We start from the raw sequence: 18,909 nt of genomic DNA on the forward strand, positions 1-18,909 counted from the left end.
TTTTTTTTCGTTAAAGGCATGTTACTTGTAGGGGTGTCAATTCTTAAATCGAATCGGTAAAATTGGCCAGATCGAATCTAATCGAAGCCTTATTGGATCGGTTCGATTTGAAATATTACAACCTCAAAATCAAATCGAATAGCACCAAAAACTGGATGAACCTAAAACCAAACCGAAACTGGCTCAAAACTTGGACCGAACCTAAAACCAAACCGGTAAGAAACCGAAACACTTCAAAATTCATTAAAAAAAATCAAAATTTGCATAGTTTTGTAAACATTTGTATGGAAATTCGATTCCAAACTGGACCAAAAACCAAAACCAACCCGGTTATAAATCATTTTAGGAAACCGAAGACAAATCAAAACCAAACCGCACTGAAACTGAAATTTATTTATTGGTTCGGTTTCGGTTTCAACTTTATCATACCAAAACCGACTCAATCCGGATCAAAACCGAACCAGACTGACCGATTGACACCCCTAGTTACTTGATCTCTTATCTCTAATTTCTTACCCGATCTCTTATCATTAGCTTTGAGTAATTTTCATACAATCGGTGAAGGTAATCATCGTTGCACCCGCAGCTACCACCCAGCTATAGCTGCACATAGCGGACCGTTGATTCCTTAAACTTTACAGACATATATCATCAACCTCTATCTCTAGAAATTAAATAAATAAATAAAAAGTATCTACACTTTGTTTTTTTGGTAAGATCAACCCCTCTCTCCATACATTTACTAATTGGATTCTACTTCTTACATCACAGTTATAAAAGGGTTATGTATTCTCTCTGATGATTCTTCCTCCAACATCCTTTAAATCAGACACATGTCTGCAATCCAGCAACTTGAAACATGCAATCTCAGGTTGTCGAGATGCAGCCTTATGAGGACAAAGATAAAAAAATCAATATGATTTTATTTTTTCCTCACCCTGTCACACCTCGCCTCATATAGACCAAAGTATATTGCATTGGATTCCCAAACTGAATCAGCCTACCTCCACCAGGATCATAGAAGCAATCAATTATCTCACAATGCCATAACATCACTAAATAAAATCAGAGTATGCATATAAAATTCATAACATAATACTACCGGTGGTGATTTTTCTACGATGATAAATACAATATTACATGCCCCATTTGAATTAATACATAGCTTAATAAATAATAATTACATCATACATCTCATGTAAATATAAAATCATAAATAAGAGATGAGCATCTATCTACACCCACGGTGTCTCTCAAATACAACCTCACAACCCTTGCTGAAATACTATCTATTTCAACTTCGATTCCACCATTTAAAAAGAAAATCCACATGGGGTGAACTACACTAGCCCAGTGAAGGGTGAGTAGGAAAGTACACACATCCAATCATGATGCCAAATTCATGCTCACAGCCACAACACAATATCCATAATGCTATAATGGACATCCACATGATCTATTTTCAATTTAATAATCTTTTATAATTAGTAGGTCTCAAATATGGGTATAAGTGCTATAAGTAACGTAGGTGATATCCCTTCCTTAGTATGTTGGGCTTTAGAGATATAAACTAGTTGCAAGCAAGAGTAGTCAGTCTAAAAAAGAACTTCGGTCGCCTAGCCAACCAATAGACCATATGCCTCAATTGGTTGGCGACACCAAAGGTTTTTTGGGGGGTAGTGCAATATAACCTCATCCCAATCCACGGCCATTGCAATGAAGTGTCACTTTAACAAGCTTTCACAACTTTTTGCCTATACATTGAGGAGTATTTCAACCTTCCCTACATCATAATGAGACATATGGTCTATTGTGCTAACCATCCAAATGAATGACACTTGTTCTATAGGAGAACCTTGACCAAGATATTTCGGCACTGTGAGATCAATTTTGCCAGTGAACAACAGAGTGGAGTGATTGATTCATCCTAGACAAGATGCATTTGGATCCATAGGATGGTAGTGATGGGGAAGAGCCTGTACTTGATCCACTGCAAAATCAAAATGTGAGTGAGCATAGGATATGGAGGACAGTGAGGATGAAAAAGATGAGTCCAAGTTAGATGAGAGCTCACAACCCGAGGACACATTGGGAGGAAATGAGCATAGGACTATACCACAAGTGATCCCTCATGATATTTCCTCACTACCTAGGGGTACTACTCTTGAACTTTTAGGACACATTCCATATAATTCTAGGACTTTTTCAGCTCCACATTCATTTTATAATAATTTGTCTTTCCATCCTTCTACTTCCATAGGTGAACCTGGTATGTGGGAAGTAATGTCCTATATATAGACGAGCTTACAAAGTTTGCACTATAGTTTCCTATCCTTGGATGATCGTATGAGTACACAGATCAATGTTATTGGAGACCGTGTGAGCACCTTAGAGACTATTGTGCAGGGATTAGCAGAGTACTTAGGTATCACACTAGAGTTCAGGCCACCATAGTACATGTCACAACAACCACCATCCTCTTCTCAGCAGAAGCAGTAGTGCAGGTTGATTTCTTCTATGACAGCCCCATCTTTTTTATTGACCTATGTTCAGTGTTTAATCTTTCTTCAGTTTGGCTTAGTTTTTCTCTTGGGTTTAGCTTGTATTAGAACTTATTTTTTTTGATAAATGTTTCCATCTTTTATGTTTTTATCCTTATCTTTTCTTATCTTATGTTTCTCTTTCCAGTTAGTATGTATAAGCTCTGTAACAACTTATGATCTTAATGAAATTATGTTTGGTTATCAGTTTGTGCTAGTATTCTATATTGTATATTATGTCTTATGCATTTAACTTATGGTTTTTAATTTTTATACTTAATAATCATCACCAATACCTATGATCTTGTGCATTGAGAGTTAGGTGAGAGCTTTAAGCTCTGATACCATCCTGTCACACCCAGCCTCATATAGGCCAAGTCTATGTGACACTGGATTCCCAAACCCAATCAACCTACCTCTATAGGATCACAGAAGCATTCAACTACCTCACAATGCCACAAGATCACTACGTAAAGTCAAACTACATATAAAATTCATAACATAAACCAATGGTGATTTTTTCACAATGATAAATACAATATTACATGTCTAATTTGAATTAACCCACAACTCAATAAATAATAATTACATCATATATCTCATATAAATATAAGACCGTAAATAAGAGATGAGCATATGTTTGAATCCATGGTGTCCCGCGGATACAACCTCACAAACCTTGTTGAAATCCTATCCATTTTAGCTTTGGTTCCACCATCTGAAAAGGAAAATCCACATGGGGGGAGCTACATTAATCAAGTGAGGGGTGAACAAAAAAACACACACATGCATAATGATGCCAAATGCATGCTCGTAATCATAAATAATATATATGATGCTATAATGCACATCCACATGATCCATTTTTAATTTAATAATCTTTCTTAATTACTAGGTCTCAAATATGAGTATAAGTGCTATAAGCAACATAGGTGATATCCCCTCCCTATTATGTCGAGCTTTAGAGATAAAAGCTAATTGCAAGCAGGAGTCAGCCAATCTCAGAAAGAATCTTTGTCCTCAACCAACCCTTAAATAGTAATCCTGATAGTCATGAGTACAGTACGTCGTACCGCGTTATTCGACAACCACGCATATAGTACGTCGTACCATACTGTGCCCACCTTGGATACAATCTGTCGTAGCTTGGCTATAGTAGTCCCCCCAAGACCTACCACTGATATGGGATTAGCCAATAAATACTAGGATATGATCCTAGCCCAATGCAATTCTATATGAATACAAATCAGCCAATATCATTCATACATCCATACATCCGTGCCATAGATGGTCAGAGCTACAGTCATAACCATAACACTGACCTCTAGGCCCACGGTACCGAAATTACCCCTCGGCCACACCGTGCCCCACCGTCAATACTATAGTTACAACCATAGACTACATCCACAATCCACAATCCACATGTGCAATAAGATATATAATACAGTCATAACACCAATCCATCCATTACACATGTGCATGGAATAACAAAATAGATAGAAGCATTAGTAAAATAAATCACAATCACCCACTCACCTCAATACCCAAATCCATTGGTTTTTAGTTGAAATCCGTCATCGTGTATCCTTGCCATGTGAATTGGATTCCTAAACATCAATTTAATTATTACATATTAGATTCTGCCCATTCTGTCCATGGATAGTCCTATTCCAACATTCAGCTGAATTCCCTAACTAGAACTCAACAACATACCATCTGAGGAGAGTAATGAACTATGTCAGCAGTTATCCCACACACTGACCCATATAGATCCAACTGACTTAACAGACTCAACTGTAGGATATTAATATAACTCACACAACCATACTCCAATGACCTACCTAATAGAGCCACATAATGACCCATTGGCCATAAACAAATCTCATAGGTAAGTGGGGCAGAGACAACAAAACAGAGTGCATTTCCCCAGTAAAAAACACCTACAACATGTTTGAGTGCTCATTTTCTCTTCTTGTACATATTCAATGCATGTTTTTTAGCTATCGAAAGAAGAGGCGAACAACTGGCTGGCTAGATGATCTAGTTTTCAAGGGAGGCAGTCGACCAACAATGGAGAATTTCTCAAAAATATATTTCACTATTTTGTTGAACACAACCCTTAGGAGTCCCGATATGGCCCAATAAATGAATGCAACATCTATTGGTAGTGCTTAAAGAGTTATTCCATCTTGGAGATCGATTAAGCAACTGCCCCTATTTTGCACAATAAAGGGCATCTAAGATCTCAAAGAGATTGACGGTTGGCACAACTCAGTCCCACTATCATTCTTACGTTGTTGAAATGTTTCTATTCCTAGTAAACAAGGGTCTTTGTTTTCATTCATCCATTGTAAAAGCTCTCCTACAATGCCTAGTTGCTACAATTCAATTGATATAAATGATGAGGTTCCAGACAGAGTGGTCGGAGGGCAAGAGGATGGAATGTGGAATTGAGGGGGTGAGCAATTAAGGAAGCTTATCCTAACATCTGGATTTGATTTCTCACTAGACATCACTACCAGAGTGTCTCTTGAACCTACAAAAGACATTCAAGGGATAAACAAAAAGATAATATTTGGGGTTGTTTTGGTCTGGCAGATTGATAGAGTTTGATAATCTTATTATTTTTGTTTCCATAACAGTAAATAATGCATGTGCAACAAAGAGCTAGATATCCAGACTGTAACTCCCAGTATGATATGTGACAATGCCAGGGATCCAGACCATCTAAGACAATTTAACTCTGCAGACTTGGGTGAAGTTAGGGGTTGAATTGATTTATTCAAGTAAGGTTTTGGATTATCAATTGGAGACTTGTCTTTGGTTCTACATCCTTTGGGATCAAGGTTCAAAAACTCGTTATGTTTTTCTGTTTTGATCAATCTTTACAAAAATACCAAAACATTGTATTTTTTCTTTCATGTTTTTTCGCTTAGTCATTTTAGGGGTTTAGTGACCGTAATGACCGAAACGAAATAATGCATTTTTTGTTACATGTTTCTCCTGCAATTTCATTTTTGTGAAAAAAAAATAGCGAAATATCCGAAATTTTGGTAAAATTTTAGTGAGTTTTGAACCATCTTTGGCACACAATATCTTTGATTATTTCCAATTAGATTGATGCTGGTTATTATAAATTAATAATAGATAAATTGTTTCCACAACCACCATGTTGAAATTTTTAGCTAGAAATGCTAAGGCTCCTTTTGGTATCGTTCTAAAAAAACATTTCTGGAGTTTTTTTGTTCTATTGGAACGAAAAAACGGAATCTTCTGTTTGGTGCACTTATGGTCTGTTTTTGTTTTTTTGGAACAAAAAGTGAAAAAAAAAAAAAAAACTGAAAAAATGAGATTGGACGGAACTCCAAAATGGAGTTCCGTCTTCCTAGTTTCGTTCCATTTTACAAAAAAAAAAAAAAAAAAAAAAAAAAAAATTCCGATAAAAATTTGAAATTTTGAAACACCATTTTTTCGTTTAAAAACTGCGTTTTGACACAAAAACTGAGATTTTCGTTTTTGACACGAAATGACGTTTCTGGAATAGAAACGATACCAAACGGGCCCTAAGAGTGCTTGTTTCAGTTACCTCCATACCATGGGATCATGTCTTCTATGGCTAAGTAGGAGTTACTTTGAGGTTGTCTCTTTGAAGTTTCGTTTTACTCTTGGTCCTTTATTTTCCTATTACAAGTAAGATTTAGAATCCTAATCAGAACATATGATTGTTAGGGTGTTAGCACGTCTGGTGAACAAAGCTAGCTACCCGAGGATAGGTTGATGGACGAGAAATGGGTCAACATGTGACCAAAGGACAACCAATGGGAGGGCTCCTGTCATTCTAAGTGAGGAAGTCCTTTTGCCCCTATTTGAGTAAGGCGCGGTGGATCTTTTTCGTTCTTTTACGTATCTCTTTTCTCTTTATATTGATGTTCAAGAGGACACTCACTAATTATCATCTTCATTCGATTCTGGTTTTGAAGGTCTCACAACGTTCTTAGTTCAAGGGTTGCAACACCCTACACTGCTTACTATCTAGGGAAATTTACCAGCACTCCCCTACACTTGGCCTATATTTACTAAAACTTCCCTCCCTTTTACTTATTTTCTAATACTCCCCTGCTTTTAGACTTACATCTCTTTCTCCCTTGCTCTTTTTAAATACCCAAATTACCACTCCTTTCACTTGTAAGTTGTAACCTATTAAACATTTTTCAAATTGATTAGTTCAAATTGATTGGGAATGAAAATCAATACTTTACATAAAGTCTCATTCCTCTACTAGAGGGTGGAGATTTCCTATAAATTTAAATATTTTTTCACTGTGGAAGGATTAAGTGATCCATATCGGTATTTGTTGAGAATGATACAGATTCAATACTTTAATAAAAGAAAATAAATTACTAAACTCGTGATGATGGTTGAGACAAAAGAAAAAAATAATAAATAAACAATAATATTGATGATGGATGAGACAAAATAATAATAATAACAATAATAATAAATAAATAAATAAACAATAACCATGATGATGGATAAAAAAACTAATAAATAAATAATATCTTTAAGTGACTCAATACTAATTCATTTAAGAAAAATAAAAAAAGATAAAATAGAAAAATAACAATATGGGAGTTTCAACCAACAAAGCAAATTTAAACCAAGTAATAATAGAAGGACAAAGTTGGTTGGCTGTTTTCTTAGATTAGTAAAAGCATGTTTTGAACAAAAAAATTTGAAGAAAGTTTAATAGGTTACAAGTGAAAAGGAAGGATAATCAGGGTATTTAAAAAGAGGAGGGGAGAAAGAGATGTAAAGTTCCAAAAGTAGGGGAATATCAGAAAAAAGTAAAAGGTAGGGGAATTTTAGTAAATATAGACCAAGTGTAAGGGAGTGATAGTAAATTCCCCTACTATCTATTAGGTCCTAGTTGATGATGAATTGATGAAGATACTAAACTAGGGTCCTTCGTTATAATCAGAATTGTTCATGGATTTAAGAAATTTTCTTTCCTTTGTTAATTGAAGATTTCCTATACTCCAAGAGGTACTCTGTTCTTTGGGACTTCTCCAGAAATTTTAGTTCTGCAATTATTTTTTAGTCTACTAGGAGGTTTGTCTTGATATTTTAGAACATTAATCCCCATGTTTAAATAGTCTCTTCGATCTGCTTTTGGAGGACTTCTAAGCTTCTGATTTTTTTTGGGAAACTGAGATCTATATCCCAGCTTGCAATACCCTGTTTTTGGGTACTTTTTTGTTACTTTGTTTTCAGCAGCTCTCATATTCTGTTCAGGTTGAATCTGAGATTTTTAGGATTGTATTCCCCATTACTGTGGAGTATATGATCCTTACTTGGTGGGGTTTTGACATCACCAAATTCTGATATTATTTTTCACCCATTTTCTGCTGGGTTGTTCCAAGGATTTCTTCATATATATAATGGTTGATTCAAATCCATAGACCATGTCAATTTACAAATTACCGTCATTGAAGGTAATGGTGTTCCATTTACCTACTTCAGGCTCAAGCTATAAGGGGTTTATATTAATGTTAAAACCTCTCTTTGGTTGTAAGGGGAATTAAAAGGGAAGGGAAGTGAATTTTCAAACTTAGAAAAAAAATGTTTGTAATCATTAACCCCAGATGACTTTATTACAAACTCCAAGTCTACAAGCCCCCATTCCGCAAGTGGGGCTTCCACATGACCAATGGATGATAGTGAGGCATGTCAAGATTCGAACCCACAATCAGCCGACTCGAGCGATGATGGGTTGACGGCATTTTCACCACTAGGCTACCAACCCCATTGGTATTACTAACTCCAAGTCATTCCACATTTGGTTATTAAACTTCACTGTACTTTATATCCAAGAACCTTTGCTATAAAATGTAAAATTAAAATTGCATGTATTTTTTTACCAATAATGATACATTTTACAAGTAGTTTATACAATCACATGGGGTAACATGGGTAATGATTACAAAAATTTCTTTCATGAGTCTGAAGATTACACTTCCTTTCCCTTTAAATTTCCTTTACAACCAAACATAGCCAACCGTGAAGTTGCAATATATCCAGTTTGATCCCCCCTCGTGATCTCAAAGATCCAACTACAGTTAAAGCCTATGAGGAATGGATGCCTAAAAATGATACTGTACTTACCTGGTTATGGAACAACATGGATCCTGGCATTGCTGCTAATGTCATGTTCCATTCCACAGCCAAAGGAGTTTGGAATGATCAGAATCAAACCTTTCTCTTAAGAGAAGTACATTTCTCGCATTGATGACCTCATTGATAAAATCTTCAATTTTAAGCAAGGGACAAGTCTCTCAATGAATACCTCAGTATGTTAATAATAGGTATGACTGAAGAACTCAACATTCATTATGCCCTCACAACTAATCTGAAACAGTTAAAGCTTCATCAGGGAGAATTTCATGTTCCGAAGTTTATGGCTGGCTTAAAATCCGATTATCAATCTATTAAAAGTCATTATTTGCTTGAGAAAAGGTACCTTCACTCGATGAAGTTTTTGCATGTCTTTAGCGTGTTGTTACACCTTCCCGCCATAATGCCTCTCCCAATGATAGTTTTTAACGTTGCTGGCCGTGGCCGTGGCTCTGGCTCCAATTTCACTAGGAGAGGGTATGGCTCTTGGGGAGGTTGTGTTCGTGGAGATCATAGTACAGATGGGCAGTAGAGGGACCAACCCATCAGATAGTGCTAGTTTTGGTGGCAAGTTAAATCACACCATTGATACCTGCTGGGTGAAACATAGTAAACCAGATTGGGTTCCACTATCCGCCAACACCTCTACATCTGACGGTAATTTTCAGAAGTGTTCTTCTAGTGATAACAACAAATCAACAATGCATCCTCATCTGGAGGTAACTCATATGATTCAGGATCTCATGATGATTACAAACAAATTCTTATGCTTCTCCATGCTTCCACCTCCTCAGCCACCCTGGCTCACATGGGTGCATCTGCCTCGCTTATTTATTATTATTTTTTTAAGTAAACATCTGCCTGTCTTACTATCACTTCATCTACTCCCTCGACTAACTAATTCAGTGCCTCCACCCATATGACTAGTAAGTCTTACCTCTTATCTTCACCTCACAAGACTGCAAATCCTTATAAGGTCAACCTTACCGATGGATCCTCTACTAATATGACTACTTTTAGGTCTCTCGTCCCTCTTTTCCTTCATTAACATTTGTTCTTCATATTCCTAACTTGCCTTCGCTCCGAGAAAGTCGTTTGAGGTGGTATGGTCATGTTTAACGAAAGCCTAGGACACCCTGGTAAGGAAAAGTGATATGATTCAAATTGAAGGAGCTAAAAGAGCTAGGGTCAGGCTTAAAATGACCATAGGAATTGTGATAAATGATATGCATAGTTTGGGTCTTGTACTTAGTATGACTTCGAATATAGCCTATTGGAGAGCAAGGATCCATATAGCCGAACCCATTTAACTATGCTTCTGGTGAGATCATTAGTGAAAAAAGGACCAACAATGATCCAATCCTAAAGAAGGAGGAGTAGGAGGAGTCAGTCGTCTTTGAAGATCGAGGTGCATTTGCAGACAATTATGCCATCTGGAAGAAGCTTTTTATAGAGGGAAAGCATGTTACGAGTAAGTGGAGAGGCTTTTCAAAACCAAAGATTCTTATCTTATTTTATTCCAGTGGCTCGACCAGTAGCTTGTTGGGTTGTCCTCTTTCATCATATCTTCATACTTTCATCTTTCATCTTTCATTTTATATCTTGCATTCTTTATCTCTTTCAGGGATTTATCATTTTCATTTCTCATCTCATTTCTTTTCTCTATTTCTCATCTCTTCATCGACATTTTCTACTTAGATGCAGTCTTTACCTACTTTGTTTTGTTTAGATCCATGTAGCTGACCTCATTAAGTTGGGATAAAGCTGAGTTTGTTGCTGTTGTTGTTCATGATTAGCATTTAAATCTTATGTCCATTAGTCAATTAACTAAATCTTTAAATTGCTCAGTCACTTTTTATCATACTTGTGTTTTTTAGGATCTCCAGACAAGGAAGATGATTGGAGGAGGGCATGAGAAGGATTGTCTCTATTATTTTGATAACTCTATTGCTGCGACTGCTTCTACTACTTTTTCCTCTTCAATGACATTATCGGTTGGGACATCTTTCCCTTTCTAAGCTTCAACAAATGGTTCCGAGTTGTAAGCACATCTCTCATCTAGAATGTAAAGCATGTGAGCTTGGAAAGCATCATCGTACCTCATTCCCCTCTTTTGATACCCCTCGTAATCCTTCCTTGTTTTCCTTAGTTTAATCTGACATCTATGGTCCACATCGTGTCAAGAGTCAATTAGGATTTGTTTAATTCATGACTTTTGTTAATAATCACTCTCGTATGACTTGGATATATATGTTAAAGGATCGTACTGAATTTTTATCTATTTTTAAGAAATTTTATTTAGTGATTAAAACTCAGTTTGATGTGTCCATGAAAAATTTTCATTCCAATAATGCTTTAGAATATACTCAACGTGAGATATTTGAATTTTGCTCAATACATAACATGATACATCAAAGTAGTTGTTCTTATACTCAACAAAATGGTATTGCTGAACAGGAAAACATGCACTTGCTAGAGGTCAATCATTCTTTGATCTTTTTTATATGAATGATCCAAATATTTGTAGAATGACACAATTCTTATTACTTGTTATTTGATGAATTGTATGACATCAATTGTTCTTGCCAATAAGTCTCCATTTTCTATTGTTTTTCCTAATGTCAATTTTTTTTTTTAATTTGGCCCCACGAGTGTTTGGTTGTGTTTACTTTTTTAACAATCTTCACTTGGGAATTGATAAATTATCCTCATGTGCGACCAAGTAGTGTATGTTTCTTGGTTATCCACACACTCAGAAGGGTTATAGATTTTACGATCCACTAACTCATCAATATTTTGTTAGTGTGGACGTAACCTCCTTTGAATCCAATTACTTGTCCCAAGCCTATGCTCTAAATTTGCTCCTTCGCCACCACCCTTCACTTCATCAGACACCATGCCTGGGAATCCTCCATCTTCTAACTTACCCGTTCTCGTAAAGCGCTAACTACTTACCCCATTGAGAATTATGTTTCTATATATCACTTTCCATCGTCTTTATATAATCTTTCCTTGTCTACATCTACTAACTCCATTCCAAAGACTTATCGTGAGGCTATATCCCATCCTGAGTGGAAAGTGGCTATGGACACAGAGATGGATGCTTTGTTGGGTCACCGGACTTGGACTCTTACTAACTCGCCCTTAGGGAAGGAGCTTGTGAGGTGTCCCATGGTGCACATAGCCAAATATCTTCCAGATGGTTCCATTAAACACCTTAAATCTCAGGTGGTTGCTAAACAACTTTATTCAAACTTATGGTGTTGATTTTATTTTTATTTTTCTGTGGCATGCCTTAATTTTGTACGGATTCTTATCTCCTTGGCTTTGAACCTTGATTGGCCTCTGTTTCAGGTTGATATTATAAATGATTTTCTTCATGGTGATCTTGAGGAAGAGGTTTATATGGAGCAACCTCCAAGAGTTCTTAGGTGTATTTTGGGAATTGAAGTTGTTTACAAGAAAGGTGCCAGTTTGTCTCAGAGAAAGTATGCTATTGATCTTCACTCTGAAACAAGTACGCTAGGTTGTAAACTTGTTGACAACCCTATGGATCCAAATATGAAATTTGGTGTGTGTGATGAAGACTTTTAAGGATAAACATCAGTACAGAAGACTTGTTGGAAAGCTAATTTATTTTATTGTCACTCATCCGGATACTTCCTTTGTTGTTGGCATCATTGGTCAATTCATGAAGAATCCTAAACGTGCTCATTGGGATGCTGGTTGTCATATTTTGAGCTATCTTAACAGTGCTCTTGAAAAATGTCTTATTTATCGTCATCATAGGCACACAGTAGTTGTAGGGTACTCTAATGTTGATTGAGCTGGTGTCACCGACGATCATTGGTCTACCACTGGATATTATACTATTATTGGCGATAATCATATTTTTTGGAGGAGTAAAAATCAGACTATTGTGGTTATATAGATCTAGTGCAGAGGTTGAGTGTAGAGCAATGTCTCATATTATAACTGAGTTGATGGATGAAGTCTCTCCTACAACTTGGGGCACTCATTTCCTCAATCAGTGAAGACATACAATGATAATCAAGCTAAAAATCTATATTACCCGCAATCAAGTTTTTCATGAGCAAACAAACCATATTAAGGTTGATTGTCATTTTGTGAGAAGTGCAATTCTGAAAAAGCATATTCGCACTCCATTTGTCAACTCCAGCAATGAACTTGTTGATATGTTTACAAAGGTGTTGTTTCGACGTAGCTTTGTTGGTGGTTGTTCCAAGCTGGGTATGGGAGATCAATAAACTCTATCTTGATGAGGAGTGTTAGAGTACTTGTCCTGGCTGGAGGTCTATGTACCTCCATACTATGGATACTATGGGGATCATGTATTGTATGGCTAAGTAGGAGTAATCATGAGGTGGTCTCTTAGGAGTTTAGTTTTATTCTTGACTCTTTAGTTTCCTATTACAATTAGAATTTCGTATCCTAATCAAAATATGTGATTGTCACAAATCAATATAACTGCACTGGCTGAGGCGATAGGACAATTCTATTCTATTACATAGTCCTTTCATCCTCTCGGTCGCCACACCTCTTCTCTTTTCTCTGGTGCTTGATTCTTGGTGTGTTAACTTATGATTTCATTACAAGAAAGGGATGGTTTGATATGATGGCAGGAGTTTCAGCTACAATCATTTATCAAAGCATTCTTTGCTGTAAGCTGATTAGCTTTGGTTGTTCATTGTATTATTTCCTCCTGTATAAATTTCAGCTTTAAGGCTTCAACATTACTTGTATGCTAAAGAGGTTGAAAATATTCATCAATCCGAAGTCTGAACCTCCCAGCTTAAAAGAATAAAATGAAGGAGTTAGATGTATATTCTTGGTCCTTATGTTATCCCTTGCTTTTCCCAAAACTCTTTCATTTTTAATATACTTTGTCCCATACTTTAACTTTGTTTCCTAGTTTGTCCCTTCTCAATAAATCTTATTTCCTTTCATTTCCCGTCATGTACCTTTAATTTCCGCATACCCTTTTAAGTGTCCCTTTATTTACAAGCCTGCCATTCTATAAAAGATTTAAAATATTTACAATTCTGCCACTTTATTCGTGGGTTGAGTTTTTTTGTTATTGTGTGGGCTCCATACTCGATCCAATTATGAGATTTGGAACCCGGATCTACATCTGTTTCTCTTATCTATTCAAATCAAATTTGTTTCCATAAAGTTGCTTGAGGAAAACTTGAAATAGTGCTAAATCAGCTAAAGCAAATCAGACTTGTTTCTCACCTTAAAAATTAGAGGGGAAAACTATTCTAAAAACTGACCAAAAAAAAAAAAAAAAAGGCAAGATTAAAGAACTAAACGCTGATGCAACCCAATGAAGAGGCTGAATGCCATCAATAATAAGTTCACAAGATGCATAGTTCATTTATCAACAAGTAAATTTATAGATGTATTTATGAACAAAGAAATGAGGCTCAAACACTAATGTCAATTGATCATATATCAAAATCCAGTAAGTTAAACATTAACATATCAAAGTGCCATTTTACTTTAGAAAAGTATAACCTCCATTTGCAAGTACAAATATATAATGTAGGAGAAATGATATAAATTAATACCTCTATCTCACGTTTCTCTATCTTCATCAATGCACCCTTGTCATACCTAAAGTGCATATTGAGCTTCGATTGAAATAAGGCTTCTTACATAGGAACACCCCAGGTTGATCCACTTCGAGGTACCCAAAACTCTATGATCTCTAAATCTGTGGATTTTAGGATCATAAAAGAGTAGCTTTTTAGGGTCAACGTAGTCATTCCTTAACGAAAAGAAAGACAAAACCAGGCCAATTTTTCGCTTGGGGAACCTCTCTCTCTCTCTCGCTCACTCACCGGAGGACACCCTAAACGAAAGAAAAAAGCAAAGTTGCCTCCTTGGAGTGGCCTGGCTGGCCTCATGGCTAAGCTGCTCCCCCCGCCTCTCTTTCTTCTCTCTCTCTCTCTCTCTCTCTGTTTCTTCATCCCTTGCAGAAGCTACACCTCAATGGGAGTCGGGTCTTGGGCCCAAGCCCTGTAGGCCTCCATCTTTGCTAGATCTTATGCTCATTTGGGTTCCCACTCGGCCAACGGCCTCACAGATCTCTGTCCCAGCTAGATCTCAAAAGGTCGTTTGGTTTTCCCTCGGCCAACATCCTCATTGCCTCCGATCCCATTTGTCAATTCTCGCACCAGTCGCCATCTTGCTCCACATGGCTTGTCCTTCCGCTGCTTGGTCTCTTGCCAGCTCACAAGGTCTGCAATCGTTTGTTGCCGGCCCTGCTTGGCCAAGCTCCCGATCTTCTTGGCTAGCTCGGCTTTCGCCAATTTACTGCCAGCTACAAGGCAAGCAGCCTTTTGATTGCCAGCTTTGCTCGATCGGTAGCTACTTCACCGATGCCCTCCGCAAGGCTGACACTCAATTGTGGTTGTCACCTCCGCTAGGCCAGCTGTAAGCTTGGGCATGGCCCTCTGCAAGGCCAACATCCTCCATGTTGTGGCCCCCCTCACCGGGGATGCTCCCTTGGCGGTTGGTTTGATGAAGAGAAGAGATGGTTGTTAGGGTTTCAACAAACCCTAACTGGATTTTGATTTGGTTACCCTTGGATGGTTTCCTTGCTTTGTTTTTAAGCCCATGTGGGCTTTTGTGATGTTTTGGACATATGAGCCTTGAAGCCCTTTGGGCCTTGGATGTTGAATGGGCTACTTTGTTCCTATTTTTGCCCATGTGGGCTTTTGTTTCATTTTTAGGGTTGTTCCATTCTCAGGGTTGTAATCTCCCTCTCCCTTTTCTTTAATACATTTATTTACTCACACAAAAATTTTTTTTTTCGCTAGAAATCAAGATGTATTAAGAATAAAAAAATGGAGAATACCCAGATACAATGCCAATCGGCCAAGGAAAAATGAAAAAAAAAAAAAAAAAAAAAAAACTCTAAACTCCTACCCCACCTTCGACATGGCCATCAGCAGCGAGGGAGCCTAGGGAAAAACAACCTGAACTAAAAGAATCTAAATCAAGGACGCATGAGAGCATCCTTCTCCAGCTCCATACTGATAAGAGCAGGCCAGGTACCAATGGGATTAGAAGACTCATCCTTGGCTACGGATTTTTCTAGATAATCGGCTATCGGATTGGCCTCGTGATAGCAGTGAGTGATCTTCCAGTTCAATGAGTGCACAAATGAGCTGAGGTTTCTCCATCTTTGAAAAACTGTCCAAGGAACTGCACCTCTAGAAACAAGGGAAACGAGTGTAGCTGAATCACATTCGATCCACAAGTTTTGAACGTTCAGGTCTCGAGCATGTTCCATACCAGAGATGATCGCTTTGAATTCAGCTTTAAAACTGGTACAGACTCCAAGAAGTTCCCTGTAATGAAAAATTATCTCAGTTTTTTCATCCCTAAAAATTCCCTCTGCATCTGCCCTTCCTGGGTTCCTAAGGGAGCAACCATCAGAATTAAGTTTAATCCATAACTAAATAAATAAATTATTCCTTAACAGTAGGATCGCACAATTTCTCTGACATTTAAATGGAGCCGAAACTATATAAAATCTGTGTAGTACTGGTAGTTGCGAAATGGTAAACAATTTTGTCCATGACTCGTTGACACCATATTCCATGATGATCAATACATCAAGGCTTTTAACATGGACATGGCAAAATAAATTCAAATACTCTTTCAATACTCCCAAACGAAACAAAGCATCATATTCAGTTACATTGTTGTCCATGTCTTTTGAAATTCTAATTCTTGTCCTGATCAAATGAGGAGATCCATCCACTAGTGTCATTGGCTTCTTTTACTCAAATAAACATCACGGGAATCCTCAATACGTCTCCATGAATCATCAATTCCGACAGCGTAGACTGGTACTCCCAAAAGGTGTACAATGGTTTTCATAATCATTGTAAAAGTCATATAACGAAAACCTAATAACCTTGTAATTTTCAATTGTTAGATCATAAACCACGGCAGTGTACACACCATGCCGATGAAATTCAAGGGGTAACTCTGGTAACCTCCTATGCTCCCTAGTTGACGGATTCTATACAAATGTGATTGTTCATTATTTTGGTGAGATCGAATCTATCTCCTTTTCAAATGATGATTATAAATCAATCAGTAGTAATCCACTGCAAGGACCCATCACCTTGATTTTGTTAACATTACCAAGGAGAAATGGGTTGTCAAGTTTCATTACTTCCTTCTTATCATCACGTACATCATAGTTTAAAGAATACAAATTGGTTCCATCACTTGTGATGATAACACTAGTTTTGCTCCAAATTGATTGACTCAAATGTAATTTGATGAATGCGAGATCAGTAATCAAGTTCTGCCAATGCTTGCATACAGATTTGGAACGTTAAAAACCTGGTTGGCCATCTTGAATATATTAAAAAAACAATTGGATTACCTACAAACCAACAACAGGGTTTGCAAATGCACCTGAAGCAAATTAAGGACTTGACATTGAGTCTCAAAAAAATGTTAATGATGATATCTTCAAGTAGTTTCTACATCGCCACAACCCTTTTTCCTTTCTCGCTGCATCCCTGATATTGTAGCTTTTTTTTTTTTTCCTTTTGTTAACAATGGGTATCCAGGCCTTCAGCTTGACTAGTCCGACGGGCGCATACAGACCTCATAACCGCATGGATCGGGTCATACTGGGGTTGAATGAGAACCATTCAACTTTCATTGAAAGCAGTGAAGAGCACTAAACACCCCTATGTGAGTGGTCCAAGGTGTGCTTATTGGGAGTCGAACTTAAGACGTCAAAGTTTACGCCCTGATACTACAACCAGTTCACTATCGAAAAAAAAAAAATTGAATAACGAAAAACAAAATGGTTATACATATCAACATCAAAACAACCAAAATAATTAACATGAAATACAATGTTAATTATTATGATTAAAATGATGCAAATACCTCTAGCATTAGATATTACCCTAAGATTCAAAATAAAGCATAAAAATAAATAAAAAAATAACTAATCAAAACAAACACATAAGATTTGTATCTATTGGAAAATATCAACATAAGAAGGAATAAAATATATATTTTTTTAAAAACTATGATTTTAATTAAATGCATGCAAATACGAAAAAAAAAAAAAATAGAAATACAGAAAATCGGGAAAAATCAGAAAATTTCTAAAGTATTGATAGCTTTTTTTACTCTTTTTTTTAGCTTTTCTCTATAGCTTTTTTTACTCAAGTAAACATCTATGGGAATCCTCAAAAGATCTCCATTAATCATCAATTCCGATAGTGTAGACCAGCACTCCCAAAAGGCATACAATGATTTTCATAATCATTGTCAAAGCCATATATAGAAAATCTAATAACCTTATAATTTCCAATTGTTAGATCATGAACCAAGGTAGCGTTCACACCATGCCGACGAAATTCAAGGGGTAGCTCCGGTAATCTCCTATGCTCTCTAGTCGACGGATTCCATAACAATGTGATTGTTGAATAATTTGGTGAGTTTAAATCAATCTCCTTCTTTTCAAGTGGTGATTACAAATCAACTGGTAGTAATCCACTACAAAGACCCATCACCTTGATTTTGTTAACATCATCACGGAGAAATGGGTGGTCAAGTTTCACTACTTCCTCCTCATCATCACATACAACATAGTTTAAAGAGTACAAATTGGTTCCGTCACTTGTGATGATGTCATTAGTTTTGCTTCAAATTGATTGACTCAAATGTAATTTGATGAATGTGAGATCAATAATTAGGTTCTGCCAATGCTTGCACATAGACCTTGAATGTTAAAAACCTAGTTGGTCATCTTGAAATATGTCCAAAAAAACAATTGGATTTGTAACAAGCCTACAATAGGGTTTGCAAACGCGCACCTGAAGCGAATTAAGGACTTTACGTTGAGTCTCGAAAGAATGTTAATGACGAATTCCTCTGGTAGATTCTGCATTGCCCCAACGCTTTTTCTATCTTGCCTCCTCCTTGATACTGTAGTTGGTTCACTACTAGTAGAAAAAAAAATCCTAAATAACGAAAAATAAAATGGTTAATATATACTAACATCACAAGCAACCAATATAATTAACATGAAATTCACTATTAATTATTATGATTAAAATGATGCAAATACCTGTAGCACTACATATTACCCTAAGATGCAAAATGCATAAAAATCACAAAAAAAAAA

General features: G+C 36.7%; 1 long non-coding RNA gene across 1 annotated transcript; it reads right to left on the minus strand.

Moving 5' to 3' along the window:
* Nucleotides 1-3,037: 3,037 nt before the first annotated feature.
* Nucleotides 3,038-15,291, minus strand: LOC122059421. Its single transcript, XR_006134040.1, has 2 exons — nt 14,303-15,291; nt 3,038-3,258 (listed from the first exon to the last, which is right to left on the minus strand). It is a non-coding gene; the product is annotated as an uncharacterized LOC122059421 (long non-coding RNA).
* Nucleotides 15,292-18,909: the final 3,618 nt, after the last annotated feature.

Source organism: Macadamia integrifolia, chromosome 13, assembly GCF_013358625.1.
Source record: "Macadamia integrifolia cultivar HAES 741 chromosome 13, SCU_Mint_v3, whole genome shotgun sequence".
Taxonomy (NCBI): Eukaryota; Viridiplantae; Streptophyta; class Magnoliopsida; order Proteales; family Proteaceae; genus Macadamia; species Macadamia integrifolia.